Source organism: Crocodylus siamensis, chromosome 3 (assembly GCF_052110815.1).
Source record: "Crocodylus siamensis isolate JL-2025a chromosome 3, ASM5211081v1, whole genome shotgun sequence".
NCBI lineage: Eukaryota > Metazoa > Chordata > Crocodylia > Crocodylidae > Crocodylus > Crocodylus siamensis.
This window is the reverse complement of record NC_143397.1, coordinates 210,439,494-210,463,336: the sequence shown is the minus strand read 5'-3', so window position 1 is coordinate 210,463,336 and position 23,843 is coordinate 210,439,494. Positions and strand designations below refer to the sequence as shown.

At 42.1% G+C, this 23,843-nt stretch overlaps 1 protein-coding gene and 1 long non-coding RNA gene across 8 annotated transcripts in view; one reads left to right on the top strand and one right to left on the bottom strand.

The window, feature by feature from the left end:
- Positions 1-23,843, bottom strand: part of RALYL (RALY RNA binding protein like) — a 709,413-nt gene that overhangs the window by 423,746 nt on the left and 261,824 nt on the right. The window contains exon 1 of one of the 7 annotated variants that reach the window (XM_090040255.1): positions 23,152-23,274. The exons of the other annotated variants lie outside the window; for them this stretch is intronic. The gene's annotated coding sequence lies outside the window, so the exon portion shown is untranslated. Of the gene's footprint in view, positions 1-23,151; positions 23,275-23,843 lie in introns of those variants that run through there. 7 annotated transcript variants of the gene reach the window in all.
- The window catches only part of LOC149869403 (uncharacterized), a 52,511-nt gene that overhangs the window by 11,119 nt on the left and 17,549 nt on the right, over positions 1-23,843 (top strand). Inside the window, exon 4 of the long non-coding RNA XR_016441471.1 lies at positions 12,901-13,035. This is a non-coding gene — a long non-coding RNA (uncharacterized LOC149869403). The remainder of the gene's footprint in view (positions 1-12,900; positions 13,036-23,843) is intronic.

The following is a 23,843-nucleotide window of genomic DNA, read 5'->3' as shown; positions in this document are numbered from 1 at the left end:
TTCCACTAGTTTTTACTGCTTCCAAACATAATTCAGATTTTATGCACAGACCTGATGTATACACTATTGTGAAAACACCTTTAAAGTTTTGTATATGGTATAAATATCTGGAGTTGCTATGTACTCTCATCAGAACAACTCTCACAAGGACTCCTACTTTATACTCATATGTAACCTGGAATTCACTCCCCAGGGAAATATTTGTTCATAATTTAGTATTGTCCTGCTGCTAAAAAACAGAACATGCATCATCTGTTTTGTACTCTTTATACCAGTCATACTATCTTTGATGGACCCCACTCAAGCTACAACTTTCCTTACCTATTTTTTCTGCTATGGGCCTTGCCATTTTATTTAAAATTTTGTTCTTAAATCTATGTTAGACTTTCTGGTCAACACAATAATTCTACACAATTTATTATTTCCCAATCTTTGAGAATGAATTTTATTACTATTATTTCCCCAAACCAAATATCTTTTCCTAAAAACATATTAAAGACATTAATCATAAGGTTAAAGCTGCTTACAGAACTCAATTTCAGCTTTGTATGTACCATCTTCCAACCTCCATTTGAGGAACCATCATAAACATCAGAAAGATCGAGTTTTGTCCAAGACACAACAGACTTTCTATGCAAACTTAAAAACAGATCACCTTCTCAGCAACAGCTTCCTAGGCTCCTTGGATGTTACCAGCTTATATATCAATGTCTCACACCAGGATGGCATCTAAGGCTGCCTTACATATCTACAAAAATCAGGATTACAACTCAGAGTACAGACCTAAAGATGGTACTGAACTTATACACTTCATCCTCCCACACAACAATTTCACTTACAATAACCAACACTTCCTCCGGACCATGGGCACAGCAATGGGTACCAATATGGCCCCACAATATGCCAACCTTTTTATGAGTCACCTGGAAGAAGAATTCCACAAGGACTGAGCCATCAAACCCTTGCTAAGAGATTAAGAGATATTGATTATACCATCATTTGGACTGAAAACTTGCAATCTCTGATTGATTTCCATAACAAATTCATCATCACCCCTCCATCAGACTCCCTCTTGCATACTCCAGCTCCAACATTTCCTTTTTAGACACTGTGACCACTATATAGAATGGCAAAATACAGAACACTATATACAAGAAACCCACAGACCAATATACGTATGTGCACAGAACCAGCAACCACCTTAAACACACCAAGTAAGATGTAATATACAGCCAAGCCCTTCGATACCACCAAATTTGCAGTGATGAGAACAGCTGTGATTGTCATCTCACAAATCTCAAAAGGAAATTCCTCTGAGAGATAGATCATAGTTTTGAAAGAGCCACTTGGGTACCACATAAAGAACTGCTGCAGTAGAAAAAGAAAATCCCCATGACTCACATATCACTAGTTACAACATATCATCCCTCCCTGGAACCTATATGGAAAGTCCTCAAACAATTGCAACCCATACTAGAAGAAAATCCCAGTGCTTAAAGAGATCTTCCTAGAGCCACCCATCCTAGCCTTTAAACCAGCACAGAACCTTGTCAACCTCATCACCAGAAGCAAACTCCCTGTGGGCCAAAACGCACCAAATGGATCCAGACCATGCCATGAACAGAAATGTAAGACCTGCCAACATATCTCTGTCACCCCCACAATTACTACACCCTGCAACAGAACCATACACATTCCTGGATCTTACACCTGCACCTCCAGAAATGTTATGCATCTCATCCCGTGTACTACATGTCCTGAGGGAGATTACATAGGAGAAACTGAACAATAACTGCATACCAGAATGAACACAAACTGAAAATCTATCAAAGACAAAAATACCCAATTACCTGTGGTGGCACATTTCTCACAAGAAAACTACTCTCTCTCTAATCTCTCAGTTCTAATCCTCAAAGGGAATTTACAAAACACCTTTTGCAGACAAGCCTACAAACTTCACTTCATCAATCTACTGGATACAAAAAAGTCATGGACTATGGATTGGATTTATGGTGCATTATAACCTAACCCCAGATAACCTCTCTACTATTTACCTGCTACATCTTATTACCAGCTCTACATTCCCTCTCCTCCATCCCTCCTACCTGTCCCTCCATCCCTCCTACCTGTCCTACCTGTCCCTTTCTCACCCATTGATTGCCTCAATTTGCATCTTCACTAACTGACATTTTTGCAAAGTGGCCTCTGGCTTCTATTCTATCCTATCCAGGAAGAGCACAAAACAATTGAAGATGCTTCCTCTGCCTGAAGAAGGGTGTTTGTACCTGAAAGCTTGCAAAGAAGAATTTCTTCAACTATTTTACTTGGTCTAGTAAAAGATATCAGATTTACCCAAAGAACCTTGTCTGCCTATGTCCTTAGACCAACACGGCTACACCCAATGCATCTGAAAACCTGCATTCATTCAACAACTGAAGTAAAAGAGTATAGTCCAAAAAATATAGACCATCACTATTATTATCTTGACATCTTCTATAATGATGCAGTTTATCTATTCATGCTTCAGTAATTCTGGATTTGTGCAGTCCAAGTGAGGAACTTGTGGGTTACAGCTATAGGCGCTTCCTCTCACTAAAAGCTATTTCTACTTTCTAATTGTGTCATCATTAGGATATAACCAGTAGCATGACTTCTGGAAGGGTATCTATTCATTAATGCAGACAGATAAGACTCTGTTCTATAGAATGCAATGAAGTGGAAACATCTACATTAGTTCTAAAACCCTTGAGACCATGGCCACAATATTTTTCACCACCACAAACGTACTTTCAGTCACCTTTTACCCTAAGTGCCTAAATGAAACAATTATGTTTTCAGTTCGTGCCTAAATAAAAATATCTATAATAATTGGAGCAAAATGTGCAATTAAGTAGCTTTAAATTAATCATATTTGGGGAAAGAGAAGCTTCAATTCCTGCCCGTAAAGCTCCCAGGTATGCTTATTCTGTGGTGTTTAAAATGTCTAAACTATTCTTTTCCACCTCCTTTAATAGCACACGTTCTTTTCAAGCATTTTTTATTTGAAATTTCTGTAATTGGTGCATAAACCGGATTCACCACTTCACTTTTTGTAGTATTTAGAGGTCCTTACAGAGCTTGGTACTATACTGTCCAAACAGCAGCACAAACTTATATTAAGGATAAGACTTACAAAAACCTTACATCATAACTTGGAACAAAACAGGAAAAATACGTGTAACAATTTAAGAGAATGGAAGATGGTATATTAAGGAGGGAGACAGGCACTTGTTTAGCACTTATTATTTTAAACAATGATGAAGTGATTTTAATTATTAAAGCCTTTTAATGATAAACAGTTATGTAAAAAGGATAAACTTGCTTGTAAAAATCTTGTTTGCTGCTGCCCATCTACCAAGCCCTGTTTTTTTTTAAATAATGGCTCAGTCCAGGGAGCCCTTACTTATAAAAGTAGGTCTTACTTCCATGAATAGCTTATTTAACTTGAAGCCACATATTTAACCAGGGGTTAAAGCAATTAACCTGCTGTCAAATGGTAAACCACCTGAAGCAGATGTTATACCAGCAGAGGTCTACAAGGCCAGAGGCTCACACACGGCTCTGAAACTGACTGAATTCTTCCAGTCAGTGTGGACTCAAGGAACTATAACCCAGGACTACAAGGATGCATCCATTACCCACTTGTGCAAATGGAAAGGCAAAAGACAAATCTAAGACAAACACCAGGACATCTCCTTGCTGTCAATTGCTCACCAGAATTCTGCTGAATGACCTTGTGCCACACACGGAGCAAGGGCTCCTGCCTGAGAATCAGTGTGTCTTCAGGAAAGGACAAGGGACCACAAACATGGTGTTTGAAGCTTGTTAACTTCAAGAGAAATGCCAGGAGCAGAACTCCAACTTGTACATGACGTTAATTGACCTGACAAAAGCATTTGATAGTCGGCTGTGATAGAAGATGTAATTTTTAGAAATACTTTGTATGTTTGGCAATAGTGCATGACAAATTAAAGTATTTTTACTAGGTTTAATTATCATCCGACTAGGTTTAATTATCATCCGCTTATCTTTCCTCAAAGAAGTCTTGGTCACAAGCCTGACAAGGTTTTCTTCATAGATATCATGGAAACACAATGATTTTGACAATTTGCTGCAAATAATAACATGACCTTTTCCCACTTCAGTAGTTTCATGCTTGTGACTGTGAAGCTACATGTACTGTTAACATTCTGTTCCCAGATGAGCTAACCTTTCCCAGCTGAAATTCTCTGGCTAAAAGCTCATTTCATTATTAAACCAGCACTTGCTTCAGCACCAGTACAGCTACAGAACCTTATGGTTACATTGGTAGTGTGGGCAATAACTCAATTAACCAGGAAGCTAATAAAGCGATCCTTCATTCTGTTTAAGTCACTGATAATAAAGCCATATTTCAGTGATGCACCCCTATGTATCAGAACCTCTAATTGCCTGAAATAGGTTAGTTACCTGTAATGGCAGCAACAAAAATTTCTTGTGACAAGATTCAGTTCTGTTTCATTCTGCCTGACATCAGCCCTTTTCATTCATCTTACTTTCCTAATATAAAAAGTACCAAAAACTTTCATATGGAAGGGAATGGTTTGCATAATATGCAGATTATTTCAGCTTCTTGATCACAGTAATAAATGCTAGTGAAGACAAACAAACATTGCTTACAAATGAAGCATTGCATGCAAATTTCATTTTTATTGGAATGATATTTGGTGACCTACAGTGGAACTTTAAATTGACAAATTTTCTCTCAACAGTCATGGTTTCTAATGCTAAATTAATGAACACCCCAAAGACATGATTTTTTATTTAAAAAAAAACATATATAAAGAAACCTCATTAAAAACTTGGGATAAAGAATCACTCACTGAAAATGCTTGAATAGACAAAGGCTATTTCAAGGCATAGGCAAGCAACATTTCATGAATAAATCAGAAGGTATTAAGATTAAATAAATATGTAAAGTTTGAAAATTAATCTAAAGGAGGTCAATTAATGAAAGCAACACATTAATTTAATTTGAAAAATGGCACATTGCACTTCTTGCCATAGACAAACTCAATTTCAAGGAGTTTAATTGCAAATCCTGTGCTAAAAGGTTAGAATTTATCTTGATATCCCACTAGTTAAAGTATGATCCAGGACTGTGGGGATGCCAACCTTTTTGCAAGGTGTGCTACAAAATAGACCTATTTTCTCCCTGTGTCACTTCCCCTGCTCAATCTGCTGCTCAGCTTTCTGACCTATCTGCCACTGTGCTGCTTGCCCCCACCCTATTCTTCCATGTGTCACAGACAGAAGTTGCCTGTGCCACTCATGGCATATGTGCCACTGGTTGGCCACCCTAGTCTAGGGCAACATATACATTTGCTCCTGGATGGTGGGAAGATGTTAGGATTAAAGACAGTGAATTAAATCTGAGAAGACCCCTTCTCCTAGTCAAAAGGAGACTGCAAGAAAAATCACCAGAATGCAACAAAAAAATACCTAGTATACAGAGAAAAGAAACTTTTGTGTCCAGCACTAGCTACATCTTTCCTAGACCCCTCTGTGGTAATCATACCCCATTTGAAGTTCATTTGTGCCTTTCAGCTCACCACTGTATCAGGAGGGATGTGTAAATCCACCAACAGGGTGAACCATCAGAAAGACTGCTTACTTGCCCTGCAACAACTGTGGTTCCTTCAGAGGCAATGTCCATACAGACTCCTCTGTAGGTATGGATATTGCAAAGACCCATGAGATCTGATCCTTCTGAATGGGCATGCCCTCATAACCACCATAGTTAAGAGCATAGAGGGTTGCACATCCTGAAATATCACTGAATTACTTCGCCAGTAAAAACTGGAGATGAAGAAGACTCTGAATTAGTGTAGAAGGAAGATAAAACATGAAATTTATGTGGGCAACACATACTGACATAGTTACTGCAGGTTAAATAACTATTCTTTCCTTGAGAGATTGTTCAGATAACTTCTACTTTAGGTGACTAGTTACCTCAGTTCTGGAAATGAAAAGAATGATTCTCCTTAAATAGTGACAGTCCCTATCAAGTACCATCTTGAAGTCTGTAGCAAGGAATAATGGGAGACAAATGAACAGAGCTCCAGAGAATGGCCCTCTATTTGTCACTTCTTAGTACATTGTACAAGGAAGAATCAGAAACCAATTGAACCCTCAGGATCCCTACATTCCTTATTAATCATCTAAAAAAACAGCTAGAAATGCACAAATGTACCCTCTGGCTAGAAACAGCTTGCCCTGTAGCCCCTTCCGAGAATTCTGCAAACAATATGGCCCTCTGACTTAAGTTTGAATAAATTTAATCAAAAGCCATCTGGTGCACTCTATTTATGAAACACAGTCCTCCAAGGTAAATACACAGTTCAGGATGGTCAAGATTGAGGTGGTCAGTGATAAGATCTGCTCAATCAAAAAACTTCTATTTACCTCTCTAGTCAGTTTAAGTAGAAAATTTCCTGCTTTGCAGCAAATTATTTCAGGATACAGACAAGAAGATCTTCTCTAAAAATGCCATACAACCAAAATCTAGACTGCAACTTATGATGATTTGGAACCAGAACTGTATATTGTGGAAAAATGGTAAATTGGTCCACGGGCAGCTGATAGATTGATATGGCTAGAGGACTAATACTGTCTGATTCATGTTGGGGCTATAATTAGACATGGGCATTTTCACGTAATCACACATTTGATATTCTACTTTCATGTATTTCCCATTCTGTATTCGGACATTTTATTTTTTCTTCCTGGAATCTACAGAGAAAGAGAAGAGAGATTGTGCACCTGAACAAACAGACAATAAATAGCCCACTGACTCGGGCACTAATCCTGGATGTGGAAGACTCATGTTGAATTCGTTGTTCTGCCCAATTCAAAATTTCTAAATTCATTCTAACTATATGCTAAGAACTACACTAAAGTAATGTGACCTGGTTAAGGTATGCTCTGTGCCCTATGCCTTTACCCATAGCAGTTGTGAAGGCATGCAGGATACTGACATGTTTGCTTTTCACTGCATCTTGTATGCCTGAGGTTCATGCGCTGAGGATCAGCACTAACTCAATGATACTTGTGCTTTACTTAGTGCAGGAGACTGCCTCCTTGAACTGCCTCTGCCCTGGACTCCACTCTCTCTGCTCCTTTATGATGCTAGGCATCCTTGGAGAGTCCCTTGGCTTTGAAAACTAAGAGAATGTGCGTGCACCAGACTTTATCCTCTTTCTCCAGCATTGTCATTATCCCTCAGGCCAGGTATAGTGTGCCCCTTAGCAAGCAACTGAGAACTGTTTTCCTATTCCTTAGCATTCATGTGAAATAACTAACAATTTAAAAATGAAACGTCATGGCTGCTTGAAAAATGCACAAACGCATTTTACTGGAAGAAGCAGCATGTTACCTTCAACCTGGTTGTGCAGTGTCTGTATAGATCAGACGCTTCAGCAGGGCTGTTGGGTGCTTTTAGCTAAAACTGATTTAATCAGATATTAGATAAAAGCACCAAAAAAACCCTCCACTAAAGCACCTTGTCTTTACAGACATCAGGCATGCTGGGTTGAAGTAACACGCTGTGTCTTCTGGGCATGTGCAGGGCTTGGCTTGGGAATGTGCAGAGTTTAAAGTAAAGCGCTGCTTTTATTTATTTTATGTCTGCAAGAACCCCATGTGAGTAAGGCAAACTAAAGTCTAATCTCCATTTTATAGATGGAGAAACTAAGGCAGGAAGGAAAGACTACAGGAAAACAGCAAAACAGCCAAAATTAACAATGAGGAGCATCCGGTTTTCAGAGCTCATGCCACTCAGTTACATTGCCTCTTTAAGAGTCTTCTTCACTCTGATGTAACAATTCATTTTTTCTACATTTACACATTTGATATTATTGTCCCAGTGTCTGTTTTGAAGTAATGCAAGATGTTTTAAAGTGGATGGCAGTGCTGTATCACGTATTTCATCATTCTTATTAAAAATCCTTGCCTCAGGGCTTGACACTGATGCTATGATTTGTTCTACTATTTGATGCACAGTAGCTGGGTTTTATTTAGGTCAGTAACACTGGAAAAGACAACAGGCAGCTACTTATTTTATGGCCTACTGAAACTCACTAGACCTTAGCACTCCCAAAAGGTTCTCTACCGCAGCATGACTATATAGGACCTTTTCAAACTCCCATTACCAATCAAGCTTGAAAAAAAAGTCTCTCTAAAGTCAAATATGCACATATATTAACATACTTTTCACTGATGTTAATCAAGTCAACTTCCTGTTTACACTGACTGTTCTTCCATACTAATTTCCTCTTTGTATTCACCCTGGGTTGTATGTTTAGACTCTTCATTTCCAGTGGAAAAAATATGCATTTTTATTTGAATGAGACACTACAGCTGTATGACATTCATGAGTTTATCCTAAGTGTGTGAGAGGCTATCAAACTCAACAGATATTATTCAGTGTTACAGAAGAGAAGCAGTATGAGAAAAACTACAGGAAAGTCCTTTCTGGAATTTATCAACAACGTCTGATTTGGGTAGCTCCAAATGATAACAACATGCCATCTGTGTTTAGTAAGGGTTAGTACTGCTTAAATGATTGTGATTAACAACCAGAGCTTTATACACTAACAAGCCAAGTTTGATTGTAATTCTTTGCAGTGTAATCATCTTTCTACCCAGCAATTATACACAATGAATGTTGAATTAGAAGCAAAGAAAAAGAATGTAAAATAACTTTCAGACTTGGGGAAGCAGGCTATTGAACACAAGCCAAAGGTGAATTGATTGGTGAGAATGGTAATATGTTGGAATACTGCTGGTAAGCCATAAAAGACTGAAGAAAAGGATAATTTGAAGAGGCACTAGGAAAAATAAGTAACATTTATCACTAATGTACCTCACATCAGGCAAGCAAGCAGGCTACAATATCAGTAAAGCATCCAGTATTTGATGTTGCTAACAGAAATCTGAACTATGTAATTATTTCAATTTTAGATCATTCTTTCCATTACTGATAGGTAATAACCACAATAACAACATAATCAGCTACATTTGTGACCTTTCTACCACATGGAGAACCTTTGTTTTCAATTTAATCAGAAGTTACTGTGTAAATCAGTGTTTAAACTTTTCTCAAGACAATCTATTGCATATCAATTCCTAGGATGCTTTTTTGTTGTTTTTTGTTTTTTAAGAGGAAAAAAAAAATTTTTGTGGGTCCTAAACTGAATGGGGGAGGCAACCTAGTAACAGGTTGGAAAGGCGGAAGTATTTAATGCCTTTTTTACCTTGATCTTCTCAGACTATTGCATTGAGCAGCACAGTTTGCCCTCAGTAAAAGAACAGGTTTCATAGTTTCTAGGGCTGGAAGGGACCTAAGTAGATCATCGAGTCCGACCCCCTGCCATGGCAGGAAAGAGTACTGGGGTCAAACGAGCCCAGCAAGGTGTACATCTAACCTCCTCTTAAAGACCCTCAGGATAGGAGCCAGCACCACTTCTCTTGGAAGTTGGTTCCAGACCGTAGCTGCCCTGACCGTCAAGTAGCGCCTCCTGATATCTAGCCTAAATCTACCCTCTGCCAGCTTGTGACCGTTATTCCTGGTCACTCCTGGCAGTGCTCGGGGGAACAGGGACTTCCCCTGTGCCTGCTGATCCCCTCTGACTAGTTTGTAACAGGCCACTAGATCCCCACTCAGCCTTCTCTTGTGGAGGCTAAGCAGGTTCAGGTCCCGTAGCCTCTCCTCATAAGGCCTTCTCTGCTGTCCCCTGATCATGCGAGTGGCCCTCCTCTGGACCCTCTCCATGCTGTCCACATCCCTCTTGAAGTGCGGCGCCCAGAACTGGATGCAGTACTCCAGCTGCGGCCTGACCAGTGCTGCATAGAGGGGGAGGATCACCTCCTTGGACCTGCTTGAGATGCATCTGTGGATGCATGACAAGGTACGGTTGGCCTTCCTGACTGCATCCCCACACTGCCAGCCCATGTTCATCTTGGAGTCAATGATGACTCCAAGATCCTTTTCTGCCTCTGTACTGAGAAGAAGGGAGTTCCCCAGCCTGTAGGTATGGTGCCAATTGTTCCTCCCCAGGTGCATCACTTTGCACTTGTCAGCGTTGAATCCCATTCTATTCTCATCCGCCCACCCCTGTAACCTGTCTAGGTCTGATTGCAGCCTATTCCTCCATTCTAGTGGGCCCACATCCCCCCACATCTTAGTGTCACCAGCAAATGTGAAGAGAGTGCTTTTTACCCCCTTGTCCAAGTTGCTGATGAAGATGTTGAACAGTTCAGGCCCGAGGACGGAGCCCTGCAGAACCCCACTGCCCACATCCCTCCAGGCTGAAAATGGCCCATCCACTACCACCCTCTGGGTGTGGCCCACCAGCCAGTTGGCAACCCAATTAACTGTGTGGGTGTCAACACCACAGTCCCCCAGTTTCTTAAGGAGAACAGGATGACAGACAGTGTCAAAGGCCTTCCGAAAGTCCAGGAACACTATGTCCACTGCTACCCCTGCATCTAATGATTTGGTGATCTGATCATAGAAGGCCACCAGGTTGGTCTGACAGGACCTGCCACTGATGAACCCATGTTGGTTGCCCCTAAGCATGACCTCCCCTGCTGGCCCCTTGTGGATATGTGCCAGAATAATTTTCTCAAAAAGCTTGCCCAGGATCGAGGTAAGACTAACTGGCCTATAGTTTCTCGGGTCCTCCTTCTTCCCCTTTTTGAAGATGGGAACCATGTTGGGCCTCTTCCAGTCCTCTGGCACCACACCAGAGCACCACGAGTGCTTGTAAAGCTGTGCCAGGGGTCCCGCAATGACCTCAGCCAATTCCTTTAGTACTCTAGGGTGGAGATCGTCTGGACTGGCTGACTTGAATACATCCAGTCCCTCCAGAAGTTCCTTAACTAGTTCCTCACTAACCCTTGGCCTAGGTGTGCCTCCCCTGGAGTCTGAGGGGGGCCCAGCAGGGGGGTGACTGTTCCGGTCCCTGCTTAGGAAGATGGAGGCAAACAATATGTTGGCTTTGTCATCTGGTGTGATGACAAAATTTCCTAGCATGTCCTGCAGGGGCCCCATGTTACCTGGAACCTTCTTTATACCCCCTATGTATTTAAAGATGGACTTCTTATTGTCCTTAATCTGGGACTTTTTAGAAAAGCTGGATGTGTACAAGTCTGTGGGGCTGGATGCAATGCATATGAGGATGCTGAGGGAATTGGCTGATACGATTGCAGAGCTGCTGGCCATTGTCTTTGAAAACTCATGGCAATTGAGGGAGGTCCTGGATGATTGGAAAAGGGGAAATATGGTGCCCAGCTTTAAAAGAGGGAAGAAGGAAGATCCAGGGAACTAAAGTCAGCTTCATCTCAGTCACTGGAAAAATCATGGAGCAGATCTTCAAGGAATCCATTCCTAAGCACTTGGAGGAGAAGATAGTGATTAGCAGGGATCCTAGTTTTCTCAGATTAAAAAAAAAAAAGCCCAGTGTTCGGATATAAAAAAGTAACCTAAGTCCACATTTTCCATGGTTAAAATGAAACACCACTATGTATCTATGTATCTATATAACACCACTATCCATATATCTATATAGATAGTGGTGTTTCATTTTAATCGTGGACAAATGTGGATATGGGGTTACTTTTTTCTATCTGTAAATTGGACCTTTTTTAAAATCAGAGAAAACCAGGATCTCTGGTGGTTAGCAACAGTCAGAATGGATTCACCAAGGGCAAGTGATGCCTAACCAAACTTATTGCCTTCTGTGATCAGATGAATGGCACTGTGGATGCAGGGAGAGAAGTGGATGTGATATACTGTGACTTTAGCAAGCCTTTTGATGCAGTCTCTCACAGCAGCCTTACTAGCAAGTTAAGGAAGTATGGGTTGGATGAATGGACTGTGAGGTGGATAAAAAGCTGGCTGGATCATCGGGCTCAATAGGTAGCAATCAATGGCTCGAGATCTAGTAGGCAGCTGGTGTGATAGGAATTGGAGCAAGATCAGTAACTTACATGGCAGGAACAATCAGGGAACACAGCTACCCTGGCTATGAGGCACACCCTTCCTGGAGACATGCTGGCAGCTCCATAGGGGTGCCAAAGCTCACTAGATGAGCTCCAGCTACAAGAAGCTGTTGTCCTGTCAACAGGGAACCTGATGAGCCCAGAAAGGGCCAGAGCCAGAAATAAAAAGCTAGCGGGAAGCGTGCTAAGGGAGAAGGAAAGGCCATGTGGAAGAACAGGGGGTTGCATTTACAGGCTGTCAGAGACAGTAGCAACAGAGGGAGCTGAAAGCCACAGAAGAGATGCTGGTTGCAGCTACCCAGCCCAGCCAGCTGTAGGGCTTGTGAAGACCATGACAGGACTGAGAGCCTGGAAGCAGCAGATGACAGCAGCAGCTCAGGGCTGATGGCCCCAGAGGCTATGAGGAAATAAACTATGCTCTTAAAGGAGGGTGTTTTTTTCTTCATTTTTTGCTGTGAACATTGACTGTGGAGCAGGGTCCCAGATGGGGGAAAGCCTTACCTAAGATGGCTTAAAGTTTTTTTTGGGCTATGCTAGGGGACCATAAACTGGATTTTGGGTTGGGCCTTAACCTGGCACGAGGCACCTTGAGGAGGTGACTCAGTGCGTGTAATTAGGTGGACGATGAAGACTGAGGTAAAGCTCAAGCTGAAGAGTGGGGAACCGTCAGACCGGGAAGGTGAAACCCAAAGCTGTGCACACCCTTCAAACAAGATAGGGTATTTGGAAGAAGGGAAACAACAACCCTTTTTTGGGGATAGATATATTGTCTGGTTTGTTTTCTTTTGGTGCTTACTAGTTTTTTGTTCCCTTCTCAAGATCCATAACCTAGAGAATAACAGCTCAATTTATCAAAGGGAGGCAAGGGAGCAAGGTGTACGGGAGGAAGGGAGCTGAAGAAGAACCCTGTCAGAAGACTATGATGAGATCTAATTGCAGCCACATAAAAATCAGGTACAGCCTCTTATCTCATAAGATTATACCAAAGTTGTGGTGGGACAAGAGTAGTGAGTGGCTATAAATTGTGGTTGTCCGGATGCTGAAGAACACCAGCACAGGTATGCTACATCATCTGTGACCAGCTGATATGAAATGGAGTGCCCCAGGAGTCAGTCCTGGGGCCAGTTTTGTTCAATATCTTCATTAACAATCTGGATGAGTTCCATGCTCAGCAAGTTTGCTGATGACACCAATCTGGAGGGGAGTAATACATATGCAGGAGGGTTGGACTAGGATTCAGAGTGACCTAGACAAATTGGAGGAATGGGACAAAAAAAGCAATCTCATGAGGTTCAACAAGGACAAGTGCAAAGTATTCTTAGGATGGAAGAATCCCATACTTAGGATGGAAGTCCTGTACTTAGGCTTGAGACCAACTGGCAAAGCAGCATCTCTGCAGAACAGGACCTGGGGGTTACAGTGGACAATAAGCTGGATACAAGTCAATAGTATGCTGTTGTTGCCAAGAAGACTAACAGCATACTGGATTAAATTATTCCCCTCTATTCTGCAGAGTTGAGGTGACATTTGAAGTACTGTCTCCAGTTTTGGGCATCCCTCTACAGAAAGGATGCAGACAAGTTGGAGAGAGTCCAGCAGAGGGCAATGAAAATTGTTAGGGGGCTGAGGCACATGATTTATGAAGAAAGGCTGAGGGAACTGGGCTTATTTAGTCTGCAGAAGAGAGGACTGAGGACAGATGTGATAGCAGCCTTTAACTACCTTAACCATGGGAGATTTATGGTGGATATTACAAAAAACTCTCTCACTAAAAGGTGGTGAAGAACTGGAATGGGTTACCCAGAGGTGGTGGAATCTTCATCCTTGGAGGATTTTAAGACCTGGCTCAACAAAGCCTTGGCTGGAACGATCTACCTGAAGATGGTTCTGATCTAAGCCAAGGGTTGGACCAGATGACCTCTTGAGATCCTTTCCAACCCCAATTTTCTATTATTCTATAATAGTCCTACAGAGAAATGTTATTATGTTGATAATGGATACAGATGTTAAAAAATACATATTGCCTGAATATTTTCATTAATAATTTGTGGGGAAAAAAGCAAACTGAACTACAACAATTATATTCATTATGAACTGCCACAAACAGACTAGAATTAAGGCCACAATATGTAGAATAATAGATATCTATAAGGAACATTGAGGGATGGTGTGTGTCCATAAATACATCCATAAACACAGTAATACTTTGTAGTTGCATAGCACATTCCATCTAAACTCTGAAAGTAGTCTTTAAACAACAAAACAAATAGAAATCTTGTGACTAGCTTTGAATTTGTATATGATGTACTCTAGCATGTATCCATGAGAAGGACCCTCTACTATCAATCAAAAAAACCACTTTCCCTCATTATTTCACATAATTGATTTGAAAGTATCATCTATGGGTGGATTCAGGATTCCAAACCAGGGCAGATTGTACCACCAGAGCAATAGCATGGGACTATTTCTAAGTTCCTCAAGTAAAAATCTTCCCTCTCTTTTTCTTCCCGTCTATGCTCAGCTAAACTTTCCCTCCTTTCCCACCTCCCATTCTCTGGCAAGCTCTTCTCTACTGTTGCGGTATCCAGCTGCCCTGGTGGTGGAGCTCCAGAGAGCTGCTCCTCATCTGCTGCAGCTGGGCTGCACATGGAGCCAGGTTTACCTAGATTAGAGACAGCTGCAGCAGCAGACAAGTTCCCTTCACTTGTGCATTTTCCCCAAGCTGGCAGTGACCACCTGGGGAGAATGAACAAGGATGAGGCATCTGCCTGCTGCTGCTGCTGCCCCTGGCTGAGCTGGGTTGGAATGGGCAGGCGTAGCTATGGAGCCCCTCATGATCTCTGCCCCCAGGACAACCATGGACAGCATCAGTAGTGGGCAAGGGATGGGGGGTGGAGAAGGGGAGGAGGCAAAGTATCACTGAACACAAAGCAGAAGAGAATGGGGGATTATTACTAGTTTTGGGGACTTAAAAAAAGCTTCTGCTCTCATCTTGACCCCTGTGACAAGACAAGTCAACAGATGGCTCCACAGGTGAGCTTATATTAAAAGCATATCTATTTAGCATGTCATGGCCTACTTCATTCAAAGTAATTTAATTTAATCCATTATACAGAATAACTAAAAGTTTTAAAGGTGGCAGAATCCGCTCAGGTGCAAAGTCTGCCAGGTACCACCAGCCAGGTATCATATACTGTATATGATCCTACACAGCTATTATGTAACTTAGGAATTCACATATTATATCCAGTGCTTGGCTTTGTGAAGAAAGTATATATAAACAATGAATATATGGAGCCAGCTTACTATCGCAAGGCACTAAGGTATGCCTGCTCCTTTAAGGGCAGAAACTGCCTAGAGAGGGGGCCCTAAGAGCCAGGCAGAAACCCCACAGGTGCAGGTTGCTGTGTCAGCAGGCTAATGAGGGAATTCGGTAGTACCTGACCCGTCAACTGACTGGAAGAAGGCAGGGCCCTGGGCACATATAAACCCCAGGGCTGGGACTGAAGGCAGTTAGTGCTCTGGCACCTGCCAGGGGAAGTAGAGTTCATGCAGAAAAGCCATGGAGATGCCTGGGTGCCTGTTCTGCTGCTGGTGAGACTAATGGACTCCAGGAGTAACTAAAGGATCTGTTTGCAGGCCCCAGGGCCATGTGCTGCTCTCTGCCTGGCCCCATATGCTAGGATTGGGCTTTGGCAGCAGGGGAGTGGTGTGCCTGCTCCCCTGCTGCCAAATTCTCACACCCAGGGGAGTGACAGAACCAGATGACCCAGCTCTAGTGGCTGGCCAGATTTAGCTTCAGGTCAGGGGTTGTACACCCCTGCTCTAAAACTGTGCATGTGTAAAAGAATAAAAATGAAAGAAGTTTGATAAAGAATTAAAATATTTTGTAATATGTACGGGCCATTTCATAATTACATGACACTTAGAGGAACCCTGCTGTAATCTATCAATTCTCTATCATGCTTCTCTGTCAATTGTTATTTAGCATTATTCACTGTAATAAACATTTGAAGCATTTCAGACTCAACTATAACACTCAAGGAAAAGCTGGTGGCAATATTAATATTTTAGGAAATTAAACAGGTTATCCTAGGCTCTAAAATACTTTAATATGCTTTTACTATTTCCTAATTATCATAATTTGTTTGTAATGATCGCATACCTACAAGCCCTCCACATGGATCTAGGGTCTAGAACAAAAGGTCAGTACTTGTCCCCAAAGAATTTATCACCATAACATAAGATAACAAGTAGAAGCAGATATATGAGGGAGCATTAGCAAAAAAAAGCACAAGGATATTGCTTAGCATACCAGCAGAACCATAGCTAGACTTGTAAATGTGTAAAAAAGTGACAATAGTTATTTTCGCCTCCTATTGCAATAACTCCTTTAAATTTGCAAAGCAAGCTTTCCTTGGTGATGCCTCTCACAGGGCGCATCTACACATTGCCCTACAACAAAGTAGTGACACTCTACATCACCGTATGGTGTGCTATGGTGATGTAGCATTCACATGTGTTTACACATGATCACCAGCTGTGTTGCTATAGCAACACGCTCCCTGGGTATAGCATGCTGCTATGGCAATGTAGTGGTGAATTCTACCCTTGTGCCACATGCACAGTGCAGTAACCACCCATAGTGCCACGCTTTAGAACTTCCAAAGGGAAATATTAAAGCACAGCAATGTAGCAACATAGCCATATGGCGATGGATAGACACCCATATTCCAGTACCTTTGCTATTAGATTAGCTCAGTACAGGCATCTCTGTATCTATGGAAACTTTTTAATACAAAGTCTCTAATGTCGAATACAACTACATTTTGGAACTTTAAAGAGTTTCCTTGAAGTAGAATTTTCATTTGCCTGTCACATTAGAATATTGTACTAAAAAAAAACAAAAAACAAAAAACAAAAATTAAAAAAAAATTCAGGTATATTCTTTTGTGAACCATAGTTTGGGGAAGGACTGATCCTGTATCTTCAAGATATTTGGATAAAATTTGTTTTTTTAAACAGACCCAATTATTTCCAACTTTTTATTTAAAAGATAAATTACATATTAAGTATGGGTTCATATCCTCATTAACAATCCCTGCTAAAATTTCTAAAGACCACTAAATGTGGGTCATAACCCCCAGGCGGGTCACAAGCAACTTAAAATGGGGTCGAAAGCTTCCCAGGGGGTACATGTAGCAGTGTGGGGAAGCAGCGTGCAGCAGCACCTCAGAGTGGTGGATGGTGGTGGCAGCTGCTGCATGCGAGCTCCCCATTCCCTGCTGCTGCCATCCAGAACTTGGGATCATGGTATCACAAAGTTTGAGAACCCCTGCCCTAACTGATTTATTATTACTGAATTCCATGAATAGAAAAGAACATCAGACACCAAAAGCCAACATGTTGCATTTTAAAGCATGTTAGAGGGGCTGACTTTCACAACGTAATGAACAGATTACTGTGGACAAAAATATGGCATTTTCCATCTGTGACATGGGCTCCCAAACTGTGATCCATAAGATTATGGAAACTAGTCTGTGGATTATTTAAGGTCCTGTGCAACTTCAGAAACACTCAAGTTACACTATTCAGAACTTTGATAAAAGGTTGACTATGAGAAATGTCATGGATTGACACAGATCCTTCATTCCAAAATGTTTAGGAATGATTAATGTATATCAATTGATTTGAAAACTAATTTAGAGTTTGAGGCTGCCATAGAACAACCTTAGAGTTCAGACATGTGGAAATTCCATAAGACACCCCCAAATGCTAAGTGGTCAGTTACTCCTATGAACTGCTAGGCAACAAAGTCAGAGCAGATTGTTGTGGCTTCAGGACCAAGGACTTCAAGTCAGTGAATGGCCTGGATACTTTAAAGTGATTAAATCTGAGATTCTATTTTAAATTCTATTAAATGGAAAGTAAATTCTTACGAACCAAAAACAGTACGCAGTGCTCACTTTAAAAAATAAAACAAAGAATTTAATTGAAAGTCTCACCTTTCCAATTTACATTAAATCCACCACTGGCTTGGGAGCTAGCAACTAATAGACATTAGTCAATTTAATTTAAAATGTTGCCTTCTTACAGAACTGTGATTTCCCTTTCCACATACTTTCTATATTAGTAGCTTGGTATAACACACTGTAGGGGTATTTTTTTTTTCTTTCTTTTCAGGAAAAAAAACTTTTTATAACTTTGCCAAGGAATTTATTCTCCAAATATAAAACATTACCCTCTTGCATGGTACAGGAGTAAAAGCATACACAAAATAAATCTTACCTACACAAACAAAGCCTTGCTTTCCTGTAAGCAGGTATTTGGCAAATTAATCACTATATTTGGAATGCAATCTTTGAACAGGATAGCAAAAAACTGTCCAATACTTAAAATTATGTCTTCCAGTAATGCAATCCTATTTTCTTTTAAATTGTGAACACACCAACTGAGAAGTTTAAATATAATTTTCACCCAGAGATTGTTAATAATGCTTGCAGACTCTCTCATCCACATTTCTAATTGGAATCTTACCCAAATCATAACTACCCAAACTCATAACAGCTGAAAAGCTCCTTAGAGATATAATCATGCAAAATGAATTTGCAACCTCTGATCAGTCCCTGTATCTTCATCAGAATTATGTACTAATTCTTACAGAAGTCTGACCACAGAGAACAATGACTGACCAGATAAGCACATCACCATTAAACTGTAATTTTGTTATAGGTCATGAACAAATCACATTTTGACTGGAGTGGGAGTCTTCCAATAAAAAAAACAAACAGGGTACTCTAAGTGGCATCAGTGATCCAATAAATGAACTTTTTCTCTCTAAATCAATAGTTCAAAGTTCTGGTAGAACACTATATGGCTGATAAAATATACTCTCTAAATGGCACCACTTTAATCCAGCTGGGGCCACAATGCTCAAGGAAGATTCACCTGCAGAACACAACAAGCAGTACATATATTGCTGTCCTCCTCCAATGGCATCTACCAAGTGAAGGTAGTGTTAAATTGAGGTGACTGTCAGCTGAAGTTTTCCTGTATGACATATTGATCCAATGCATGTCCCAGTCACCACTAGTCTTCTATAGATGCCTTCCACTTTTGAGGCTGTACTAAGTTTGACTACCACCAGAATTTCTAGTGTAGATGGACTTTCCACCTTTAAGTTCCACCTTTAAGTAGATGGACTTTAACTTGCTTACCTTACATGTGGCTGGTGATCTCCCTCCTATGGCCTCCTGTCTCTGATGAAAGCAAGAGGCATGGGAGGGGATGGAAGGCTACTCTGAATGGTATTAAAAATCATGTAGATTATAATTTGTTCCAGGGATACAGTCACTGTGGGATGGGGAACTCTTCCCACGGTAGGATGGGGGATGTGGGTGACCCACCCCTACAAGGAAAGCCCTGAAACCAGGGCAAACTCACAAATTTCAGGCCAGGAAGCATGAGATGAGCTGCGCTGAGAAGAGATGACCGCGCGGTTTGTAAGCCACACCTACTTCTGGTTGGAGCTGGGTCGGGCGGCTGATGTCATTTCAGAATGCCTCCCAGCCAGGATAACAGCTGGTACCAGGACAGACAGAGGGAAAGCAGAGGAAATGGCCCGCAAAGAAGGTGCGCTCCACACCGAGCGCAGGCAGTGCCAGTGTGCAACAGAAGAGCCAGCATCAGGGAAGGAAGAGAGGCCCCTGGCAGGAGGGAGGACCTAAAGCAGCATCGGGGGACAGCCTAAACCCCAGGCACAGGGGCTGTGAGGAATGAGGGGCTGCTAGCCTACTTCCCTTGTCTTCTTTTTCTCGTCGTCATCTTTTTTTTTTTTTAAATGCCGGGATTCCTTTTTTCTTTGGGTTTTTTGTTGTTGTCTCAGCTAGGGCATGGGCAATGCTCTGGGATACAGGAGCTGCCTCAGACCCATGGCAGGTGGCTGGCTGACCATGAAGAAACACCAAGAGGTCAGGGCAATCCAGCCGCCACAAGAGCACAGGGACAGGGAAGAGCCAGGTCACGGTTCAGGTGACGTGAAGAGCAAGGATTGATGTGAACAAAGGGCAAGCCACATGAAGACCAAGTGATTCGTCCTGGAGGCTGGTGTATGGAAGGGGTGTAGGGGAGGTGGAGCCCCATGGACACCCGTCAGGAGGCATAACCTATCTAGGAGAGTCCTTAACAGGGGAACCCACTACTGAAGATTCAATCAAAGTCATACCAGGAGAGTTTCTGGGTTTTCCCCAGGGTGACTGAGGACCCCTCCAGAGGTCACAAGAGCCCACACAGCACCCAACACCAGGCACACATACTAAGGTGGCACATGAGCACATATTCGAGACGGGGGAGGCACATAGTCTAAAAATCTACAAAGTTGGGAGGTAAGCACATCTGGCCAGGCACTGTCTTGCTAACCTTGATCTTGTGCTCTGTAGAGTTTGCCTTCAAGTGCTTCTGGGTTTCATAGATTGTAAGGCTGGAAGGGACCTTGGAATACCATCAGGTCCAGCCCCCTGCACCAAGCAGGAAAGGTAACTGGGGACATCAGGTAACCCCAGGAAGGTCTCCTCTTGAAGATTTCCAGGGTAGGTGATTGCACCATCTCTGGAGGGAGCTTATTCCACTTTGGGCACCCTGACTGTGAATAAGTTTTTCCTAATGTTGAGCCTGAACCAATCTTCCAGGATTTTGTGGCCATTACTCCTAGTTTACCTCTCAGGTGCCCTGGTGAACAGTTGCTCACTGAGCCCTTGATGTACTCCCCTAGTTTAGCAATAAGCTGCTACCACGTTCCCTCTCAGCCTTTTCTTCAGGCTGAAGAGTCCCAGATCCCTCAGCCTTTCCTTGTATGGCTTGCCATGTAAGACTCTGATCATATGGGTGGCTCTTTTTGGGCTTTCTCAAGCTTGTCCATGTCTTTTTTAAAGTGTGGTGCCCAGAACTGGATGCAGTACTCCAGCTGTGGTCTCACCAGGACTGAGTATAACGGAAGAATCTCGTTCTTGGGTTTTGCTGGATATGCATCAATTGATGCATGCCAGAGTATTATTTGCTCTGTTGGCTGCAGCATCACACTGCCAGCTCATATTCATACTGTGGTCTATTATTACCCCCACGTCCCTTTCATTCATGGTGTTAGTCAGTTTGGTGCCACCAAGCCTGTAGGTGTGTTGGGAGTTGCTTGTCCCCAGGTACAGCACTTTACATTTCTCGATGTTGAACTTAATCAGAATCTGAACTGCCCAACTTGCTAGCCTGTCTACGTCTGCCTGTATCTGTAGCCTATCTTCAAGCATGACCACACTTCCCCGTAACTTGGTGTTGTCTGTGAAGTTGGCCAGTGAGCTCTTCACCCCCACATCCAAATAATTAATAAGGATTTTGAAAAGTATTGGACAAAGCACCAACCTCTGTGGGACACTGCTGTCCACTTCTCATCAGGAAGACACAGATCCATTCACTATGGCTCTCTGGGTTCTATCCTGCATCCAGTTTCTCAGCCATCTGACTGTCTTGGAGTTAAGCCCACAATCATCCACTTTTCTCATGAGGACATCATGGGTTACCAGACCAAAGGCCTTTTGGAAGTCAAGGTATACATTGTCAGCCTGTTCCCATATGTCCAGGTGGCGAGTTACCTGGTCATAGAAGGAGATGAGGTTGGTAAGCCAAGGCCTGCCTATGATGAAACTATGCTGGCTATCATTCAGAATATTACCTTCTGCAAGCTTATCGCAGATAGACTCCTTGATGAACTTTTGTAGGATTTTCCCTAGGATGGAAGTTAGGCTGATTGGCTTATAGTTACCTGGATCCTCCCTCCTGCCCTTCTTGTGGACGGGCACCACACTGACCCCCTTTCAGTCTTCATTGACTTCTCCAGAGTACCACAAGTTGTATAAGAGTTTTGCCAGGGGTTTTGCAGTGACTTTGGCCAGTTCCTTCAGCACTCTCGGATGAAGATCATCCAGTCCCGCTAACTTGTATATGTCTAATTGTTTTTAATGGTCATACAGCAGTTCTACGGCAATAGTAGGAAGACGATTATTCTTACCGTGCTCATCCTGTACTGTACCTGGCATTGTTTTCTCCTTGGTCCAGTGAAAGACTGAGGTGAAGTAGTCATTCAGGAGTTTTCTCTTGGGTGCCAGTAACCAGCTCTCCTGAGTTGTTGAGCAATGGACCCACACTCCCATTTGTTTTCCTCCTGCTCCCTATGTACCTCAGGAAAGACTTCTTGTTGTCCTTGATTCTTGTTTCTATTCTAAGTTTGGTTGCCACTTTAGCCTGTCTTATCTGTTCCCTACAAATGCAGGCCATCGTGGAATAGTCCTCCTTGGAGCCTGCCCCAAGCTTCCATTGTTTATAAGCCTCTTTCTTCTTTCTTAAGAGCACCATGATTTCCCTGTTTAGCCAAGAGGGCTTCCTAGCCCTTCTGCTAGGGCTGATTGATACAACTGCATACAGTGGAGATGCTCTTCTTCCTTCTACTTCTCCCTACTCTCTGTTCTTCTCACTTTTGCTCTCTTCTCTGTTGTACATACACAGAAAGAGCAAACAGCACTAATTCCCCAAATCAAATGTCAAATCTAGATGGGCTGTCTTGCTGAACTCACTCAATAATTCTTATTCATATAAAACAATTTCATTTCACTTTTAATTTCCAATATAGTTTTCTCGTCTTTTAAGGACCTTTGATAAAATGTCAGTTCACAGTAGCTATGTGTTTGTCCATGTGTCTTCCCCTTCTTTTACCTCCCCATACACAGTGCACGCACACACAAATTTCACTAGCTATAAATTGTGAGCAATAAAGAAGTAATAAAGATGAATGTAGAATCCTCTTTCTACTGCACCTTTCATTTTTCCAAGAGACTGGTCTGCTGATGGACTGACTTAGTAAGAGATTTTATTTAAAACCATAAATAATGTGTATTCACTGATCTAAATGAAATGAATATTGTACAGATAGTGCTACAAGTAAAATATAATGAAGAATAATGTTAGTTGAACAAAAGCAGTCTTGAAATATATATCACCATAAAGAGAATTATTTAAAGTCCTCACCATAATTGACATTGAAAAACAAATGCCCTTAAGAGTTGAGTTTACGCAAATCAAATCTTTGGATCATCGTTAACAGCATCTCTTGATAATCATTCAGAGGTTCCATGATGCACAGAAATTTTACTTGGTCTTGGAGAGAACAAAAATATCAATTAATATTACCCATTTATTTTTGTTTATCTCTAGCAAGCATGTCAGAGTGATGTAAACTAAATCCCTGTGATCACCAAGTGAGTGGGAAGACTATGAACTGTAAGTCAGTGGTCACCAACCAGTGGATTTTGATCCACCAGTAGATCTCAGAGTCTCTTGGAGTCAATCTGAGGCTGGGGTGGGGGGTCAAGTGCCCATGTGTATGCATGAGCCCCAGCCCAAGAGTTCACCCCATGGGGGAGGGGAGGGGAAGGGGCTAGATCGAGGCCCCCATGGTGAGGAACAGTGCTGCAGAGGCAGAAGCAGGGGTAAGTTGAGTGGGGCCCTGGCCAGGTGGGACTTACTTGCTGGGGAGGCATTCCCCCAAATATTTTTTTCCCCCTGCCTCTATCTTCCCTCCCCCTTCCCTCCCTGCAAACTTACCTGCTGGCTGGGGGCAGGGGGTGGCAGCACCACATGATAGATCTTGGGTTGCTTTTAAATGCCAAAGGTGATCTCCTACTTAAAAAGGTTGGAGACCACTGCTGTAAATGGTAGTG